The sequence below is a fragment of the Silene latifolia genome, chromosome 7, assembly GCF_048544455.1.
Source record: "Silene latifolia isolate original U9 population chromosome 7, ASM4854445v1, whole genome shotgun sequence".
Classification (NCBI taxonomy): Eukaryota; Viridiplantae; Streptophyta; class Magnoliopsida; order Caryophyllales; family Caryophyllaceae; genus Silene; species Silene latifolia.
The window spans coordinates 99,268,638-99,275,627 of record NC_133532.1 but is presented as its reverse complement, the minus strand read 5'-3'; the positions used below and the strand labels follow the sequence as shown (position 1 = coordinate 99,275,627).

Sequence of the window (6,990 nt, the reverse complement as noted above, 5' to 3'; positions counted from 1 at the left end):
TCCTACACCTCAACATCTAACCGGTAATTTTATTGCCAAGTCCGCCTTCATCCAATTAGTTGAGAGGAGCCAATTTGGGGGGATGCCAAGTGAAGACCCTCATTCTCATATGGAAACCTTTTGCGACTATTGTGATGCTATCTCTCAAACGGGCGTGACTCAAGACCAAATTAGATGGGTCTTATTTCCTTTTTCGTTAATCGGCACCGCAAAGCAATGGTTGAAGGGCCTTGATAAGGCCACCCTTGGAATAGATTCTTGGAAGAAGTTGGCTCTAGCTTTCTACAAAAAATTCTACCCACCGGAAAAGACCAACATGCTAAGAGCTCAAATTACGGGTTTTAAGCAAAGGGATGAAGAATCTTTGTATGAAGCTTGGGAGCGGTTCAAAGGTATTTGTCGCTCATGTCCTCACCATGGACTTAGCGAATGGTTTTTGGTACAACAATTTTGGAATGGTTTATATGAAGATTCAAGGAACATTCTCAATATGGGATCAAATGGAATGTTCACCGAAGTTGATGACAATCAAACATGGAACAAGATTGAGGAAATGGCGGTCCATAATTCACAATATAGTAGACCTCGCAAGGCTACTAGAGGAGGAAAGTATGAAGTGGACTCCGTTACTCAATTGGGTGCTCAACTTAGTGCTCACATTGATATAATCAACTTGAAGTTTGAACAAGCTATGGCTAGACTTGAGGAAAACTCAAAATCATCAAAGCATCATGTCAATGCCATGACGGCATCCTCATCAATCCCAAATGGGATATGTGAGAATTGTGGAACTTTGGGCCATGACTCAAGTGAGTGTAGGGGAACAACCGAACAAGTTAATGCTTTCCAAGCTTACAAAAGTGGTACCCCTTATTCAAATTTTTACAATGAAAACACCAAGTTCCATCCAAATCTCTCATACAAAAGCCAAAATGTTCAAAACCCTCAAACAACATACACCCCACCACCCATGAGAAACCAAAATCAAAGACCCTTTTACAATCAAAACCAAGGCTACCAAAATCAAAATCCATACAATCACCAAAATGACCAAGGTTTTGATGTCCAAAAAGAGGTCCTCCAAATGCAAAAGAATCAACAAGAATTTTTCACTCAAATGCAAAAAGATAGCCAAGCAAAGGACACCACCATCAACAACATTCTAGCTCACACCAAGATGTTGGAAACACAATTGACTCAACTAGCATCTTCAAGCTCACAAAGACAAAAGGGGCAATTACCACCTCGAAGTAATCCCCCTAGACATGAAACGGTTAGTGCCATTCACTTGAGAAGTGGTACAAGGTATGAAGCACCGAAGAAGAAAATTGAGGATGAAGTTGTGGAAGCTAGTGAAAAGGAAGAAATTGTGCAAAACTCCAAAGATGGAGAATTATCAAAAGAAGAAAGTTCAAAGAAAAATGAAGACAAGGCCAAAGAGAAGGAGCCCATTGTGATTAGACTTCCTTTTCCAAGTCGTCAAGCCAAGCCCAAATTTGATGATCAACTTGGAAAGTTCATGGAAATTGTGAAGAATTTAGAAGTCTCAATTCCTTTCACGGAATTAATCAATCACGTTCCGGCCTATGCAAAGTACATGAAAGATATCCTCACAAAAAAGAAGTCGATCCGAAAACTTGAGACTATCGCCTTCACTAAGGTGAGTAGTGCAATACTTCAAGGGAGTTCACCTCCAAAGTTAAAGGATCCGGGAAGCTTCTCAATACCGTGTACCATTGGCGACACGACGATCAACAAAGCTTTATGTGATCTAGGGGCTAGTGTGAGTGTCATGCCGTACTCGGTGAGTAAAAGGTTGGGAATGGGAGAGCTTAAATGCACCAATATCACACTTCAAATGGCCGATAGACCGACGAAGACACCATTAGGGATATGGGAAGATGTCCCCGTGCGAATTGGGAAGTTTTTCATCCCGGTGGACTTTGTCATTGTTGATATGGAGGAAGATTCCAACATTCCAATCATCTTAGGAAGACCTTTCCTACACACCGCGGGTGCGGTGATTGATGTGAAACATGGAGAGCTCACTCTAGAAGTGGGAGATGAAAGCATAACTTTTAATCTTGACAAAACCATGAGAGCTCCTCGTTTGCATGAGCCATGTTTCATGATTGATCATTATAGCCGAAAAGATGAAAGGAAGAGATCGGAACTCCAATGGAGGAAGAAAATTGAAGATGCTCCATTCAAAGAGCAAGTGAATTGTGACAAGGAGAGCTTGCAAAGCTCATCAAAATCAACCAAGGAAGAAGAAGATGGCCTCATTGGCCAAGAGAAGAAATTGGGAGAGTTGTCTCCATCTAAGCAAGAGATTTTCAATGATCAACTCAATGAAGTTTGTGGTCTTTGGGACGACGAGTTTGAAGGGATTTTTAATCCCTACATTGGGCATGCCATCGATCATGATCAACAACAAGGGCCACGGTCTATTGAGGACCTCTACCATAATAATGAACAAGCTTTTGATTACTTCTTCAAGGTGTTGAGCAACATCAACAACACCTTGAACATGCCCCCTTGACATCTCATCAAGAATGAGAGTTTGGTGGAGTCCTCCCTAAACCACCACTTGTAAATATTTCTAACTCTCTAACTTACATTTCAATTCTTGTATTGCATTTTTGTCATTTTTGGATTTTTATTTACTTTGATCAAAATAATTGTCATGTAAGAGAAAAGTGAGGGAGGGACTAACGACTTCAATTGATGTGTAGTGCTTTACCTTAGTGTGGGGATGGCAATTGCCTAGGCTATTCATGCCTTAGTAGTGCCCCCACAATGAAGAACACAAGATTTGAAAGAAAGAAAGAAAGAATGATAAGGGAATGAGTTTGTGCACGGGTGGAGCCGAATCCGTGTACAACGAGGGAAGAATCCGGCGGATTCTGAGAATCCGTCCGTCTTCAACAATCCGAGCGTCCTGCTGAGAAGACGTCCGTCCTGACCTGAGCTGAAATTGAAGAATTCTTTACTGTTAAAGAATCCGAGCGGATTTCTGGAAAGACGCCCGTCTCATAGAATCCGTCCGTCTTGTGAAAAAGACGCCCGTCTTTGCAAACAAGAAAACAAAGAAATTTCTGCGGGTCAAATCCGTCCGTCCTGCAAAAATCCGCCCGTCCCAACACAAAAGAATCCGAGCGGATTCCCCGAATCCGCCCGTCTTTAGGCGAGCTTACGAAAATTTTGAAGGCTGCGAGAATCCGCACGGATTGGGCCTAATCCGCACGGATTGCCCTGCGTTTTCGAAAATTTCGACTTCTTTAAATACCCTCCCACCTTCATTCCTTCCTTCATTCATTCATAAACACTACCCACAACATCAAAACCCTCATCCTCTCCAAAACAAAAACAAAAACCCTCAACAAAATCCACCAAAATCAAATCAAACCATCCTTCAAACAAAAACCCTTCACTCCATCTTCAATAAAAATCAAAACGAAGAACAAAATCTTCAACCTTTGAGTCGATTTTTGATTTCATAAAGGCAAAGCCTTTCACCTTCAAATCGATTTGGGCATTCTACAAATTGAAGATTTTTGATTCTTTTCTTGGTTAGTTCATCAAATGGCAAGGACAAAGGGAGCAACAAAGGCACCAAAGGCAAAGGCTCTCTCTCAAAGGCAAAAAGCTCTCCAAACAAAGAAAGCTTTGGCAATGGTGGTATCAACACCAAACTTGGAAGTGGAACAACAACAACAAACTTCTATGGGCGCATCACCTTCTACTCCGTGTCGATCAACTCTTACATTATCCGGAGGTAACTTTTATTTCCGATACCCATAGAAATACATTTGTCAAGTTTGCTATGAAATCAATTCAATCCACCAAATTCGTATGTAAAGATGCCTTGGAGAAATTGGGTGTTCTTGAACAAACAAAAGCCTTTTTCAATGCCATGGGTTTGAAGAAATTGTTTGAAACAAAGGAATCAACATACTCTTCCCTTGTCTTGGAATTCTTAAGTTCTTTGAAAGTCACCAAAGTTGAGGATAGGGAAAATCTTGAGTTTCGTCTAGCTAACATTAGTAGACGCATTACCTTTAAGGAATTGGGTGAAATTTTGGGTCTTAGCGATGAATCGAGATATCTTAAGCATTATGGAAAGTATGACCCCGAGCCTCTTTGGGAGGCAATCTCCGGGAAGAAATTTGATGATTTTCATGCTTGTCGTGCTCTTTTGGTCTATCATCCGGGCATAAGAGTATGGCACAAAGTTGTGGCAAATACCATAATTGCTAGGAAAGACACCAATCATTTCACAAGACTTGATTTTATTCTCCTTGAATCGGCTTTGAATGTCGGAATAATCCATACCAAGCCTTTCAATTCTTTGAGGCTATTGGTTGATAGATGGCTCCATGTTGATAGTGGGAAGAAGGGTACAACCGTTATTGTTAATGGGGGCCTAGTCACGGTCCTAGCCAAGCACTTTGATCCTAATTTCAATAAGGATAACAAGTACAAGGCAAAGGAAGGTGGCCATCTTATTGATATGCCTATCATGATTAACAAGTTCAAGTGGGTTGCTCAAAACCCCCTTGACACCAAGTATGGATGGCTTACTAGTGAGACTCGATCATTCACTTTACCCGCGAAGATTTGTCGTCTAAGTGTCCACCGGACCAACTATCTACTTCCCCTATCCGAAGAAGCCGAGTACATCATTCAACAACAAAAGGGTGATCATGAAACCCCCTCCTCTTCCATTGTTATACCGCCTTACCCCTTTGTGTATGAAGAGTTCAAACCGGAAGGAGTTGAAATTGGGAAAGACTATGTCACTCTTCTTATGCAAGCCATGCACAAGCAAGCTTATGAAGATCGGAAGAATGCATATTTGGCTCAATATCCTCCCCTCCTACATCTAGCTAGGCAAGGACTCCTTGATCCATCTTGTCCTTTGCCTAGTTGGGCGGATAAAGAAGCCTTGTTTCCGGGTGCATCTAGGGACGTGGTGGAAGACAATGAGGTTGTTGGAAATGGTGAAGAAATTGATGATAATATTGAGGAAGATGGAGAAGGAGATGGAGAAAGAGATGGTGAAGATGATGATGAACAAGATGATGAACAAAGTGAAGAAGAAAGTGCCAAGGAAAGTGGCAATGTGACCACTTCTCATGAGGGAAGTGATGATGATGATAGCATGATGGAAGACTAGCAAGCCTTGGAGACTCCTACACTCCCATGGTTTGTGTCTATATCTCTTTGTATTTTATTTCATTTTGATCATTGTTGGTTTAGTCCTAGCAACATCAAAGGACTCACACCTCGGTACCATTGAGGTGTCCTTTATTGTTCCCATTTGTAAAATCCAAAATAACAAAACTAGTTTCATGCATAGCATAGTGTGTGCATGAACTATACCCATCCTTGGACATTAGCAATAGTGTCTCACTCGGTTTGGGGAAGTTAATGCATACACAACGGGAGGTAATCTAAATTATCCTCTCCGTCATAACAAAAACCATGCATCATGTAGTATAGCTTAGTATAGAATTGCATTTAGTATAGAAATCATGCATCATCTTTGCATAATTTCCATCATTTTGGCCATTGAGGACAATGCCCATATTAGTGTGGGGATGGGAATTCTAACACTTAACTTTTATTCAAAAACCATAAAAATTGAAAAATTTCAAAAATCATAAAAATTGAAAAATTGAAAAATCCAAAAACAAGTTCATTTCCTTTGTATATATTGTCTTGTATATATTGTGTTTATCCTTGTTCACTTTGATTGACTACGCCACATCCGAGACATGAGGATATTGAAGACCGCATGGTATGATCTTTCCAATCTTTTTTTTCCTCTTTATGTTAATGACTATGTGGCTTTATTTTGATTGATGCGGTAAAACAATGTGAACTTAGGACTTGCATTTAGTTTATATGTCATATTAGTTGGTAGAATCATATGCATTAGGATGTTTATATGTTAGTTGCATCATGGCATGTAGTTGCATGTTAGAAAAATTTTGCGAAACCGTCTACTTGGGAAGCTTGACAAGTGTATATAGGCCCTAGTAGATGCTTTTTCTTCTTAAGACTTTGCTTGTTAGAATGCTTGTAAAACACCCTAGGATGTGTCATGCTAGTATCCTTTGACCCATGGTTTAAGGCCTAGTCAAGAGTACCTTGTGGTGTGATAACTCCTTGGCTACCGTTTATTCCAAGGTGACCCTTGAAACCATGCAACCATCATTCATCCATGTTCTACCATATTTTTGTCATCAAAGGGAATGGGCACAAAAAGAAATCAATTTGAGCTCAATGAAATGAAAAGTGAAAGAAAGTTTGCAAAAATGCATCAAATGAAAAGAGGAGCAAAAATAGAACTCCTAAGCTTCAAATACAAGGCACCCTCGTTACTAATTGGGGTGACTTTGAAAATGTTCAAAAGAAAATGCAAAAAGTTGTCAAGCATTGAAATTGCCAAAAATCAAAAAAAGAAATGGCAAAGAAAGTGTTCTCAAATGTCAAATGCCACAAGAAATTTGGGGGGAAAAACAAAAATGAAAGCAAACTCCCAAAATGAAACTCAAATATCTATTGATCCTTTCATCCATCGTATCCATTTTTGTGCATGGTAGAGAGGGGACGACCCTTCTTCTTGTCTAGGCAAGAGGGGGAATTCCGCGATCCTCCAGTGTTTCTAACACCATAGGGAGTCTATTCTTGACAAAAGCATTTAACGATTGAGGACAAAGGTACCCTAGCTTGACACATTTTGGAGGTGATTTATTGGTATCCTTCTAGGCTTAGTAGTTTGAAGAAATTGCATCTATGAAGGATTGTGTACCCTTGAATTGCTTCCCTTGTAGATAATTTCCGCCACTTAGATGAGGAAAGTGGCTATTCTTTTGTAGATGCATCCATTACTTGATTTTGTGTGCTTAATGTTTGGATGTGTCGCCATTTTGGCAAGACCCACCTTGCCTTGCAAGAAGGCATCCTACCTCATGGTTGTCT

The 6,990-nt window shown here is 40.3% G+C and overlaps 1 non-coding gene across 1 annotated transcript; it reads right to left on the bottom strand.

Moving 5' to 3' along the window:
- Window positions 1-316: 316 nt before the first annotated feature.
- On the bottom strand, window positions 317-423 carry LOC141593530 (small nucleolar RNA R71). The gene has a single exon (XR_012521608.1). It is a non-coding gene; the product is annotated as a small nucleolar RNA R71 (small nucleolar RNA).
- Between the last annotated feature and the right edge of the window lie 6,567 nt (window positions 424-6,990).